Source organism: Hyaloscypha bicolor (genome assembly GCF_002865645.1).
Source record: "Hyaloscypha bicolor E unplaced genomic scaffold K444scaffold_52, whole genome shotgun sequence".
In the NCBI taxonomy this organism is placed as follows: domain Eukaryota; kingdom Fungi; phylum Ascomycota; class Leotiomycetes; order Helotiales; family Hyaloscyphaceae; genus Hyaloscypha; species Hyaloscypha bicolor.
In genome coordinates this window covers 288,227-289,424 of record NW_020194554.1, presented here as the reverse complement: position 1 = coordinate 289,424, position 1,198 = coordinate 288,227, and positions in this window count along the sequence as shown.

Here is a 1,198-nt window from a genome sequence, read left to right as displayed (position 1 = left end):
TAGTAATAATAAATAGTTTTTCCAGACTTCTTACTAGCTAATTAATATTATTACCCTTAGGTTTACTACTTTTAACAGGTTTTATATAATTAGCTATAGGTTGGATTTTCTTTTTATCTATATTTATAGCTATTTTAGGAAGTATAATAGAAGAAACTAATAAAGAGTAATTGTCTTCTAATTTAGGAACTATATTATAAACTACTATATCTAAATATTTTTATTTAAGTCTAAATATATCTGAATTATTAGTAATATTAAAATAGTATTTCTTCTCTTTATACTAATAGAATATTACTGCCTTTTTATATATTTTACTATATTTATAAATAGAAATATCTATAGGCTTAAAGTTTATATTCTTAAGAATATAATCTTTTACTAGAATAAATAATTCCCTTATAAATTCTCGGTACTAAGTAATTTTATTTATCTTTTTTCTTTTTAGTAACTTCTTTAATACTTTATTAAATATATTAATATAAGACTTAGAAGAGATCCCTCTATTCTGGACTTATATAATAATCCGATTAAGAAAGTTATAGCTAATTTTAAGTGTTTTCTAGTTATATTCTCGGAATTTCTTTAGTAAAGTCTTAAAGAACTTGGTTTCCTAGTAATCTTCTGAATTATTAGTATAGTATTCCGGTATAGCCTTAATCTAATTCTTATAAATAAAAGAGATATAATAGATAATTCTCTCTCTTTTAGTATTATTAGAAATATAATAGTTCTTATATATATCTATATACTATTCTAAGAATATAAAGATATTGCTTTCCTGAAACTATAGTACTTTAGAAGCTCCTATAAATAGCAGATTTAAATCCGGTACTAGTATATATTTATTCTTAGCTATATTAATCTTAATAATTTCTTTTATAATTAATTATAGAGTTTCTATATCCGAGACTTCTACTAATAAGGTTCCTAAAGAACTAACTTCCCGTTTAAATATATTTTTTGGTTTAAGAACCGGAATTTGGAAGAAACCGGTTAATAATAATAAATATAATTGAGATTCGAGTTTTAGTATTAGTAGTAATAAGATAGTAGCTTTTCTAATCTTATTTCTATTACTTATACTCTCTTTTCTGTTCTATTAGCTTAATACCTATAGTATTTCTCCTTATTTTCGCTAAACTAGATATATTTAATAGTACTATTAAAGGTAATAATAAAAATAATAAAAATAATT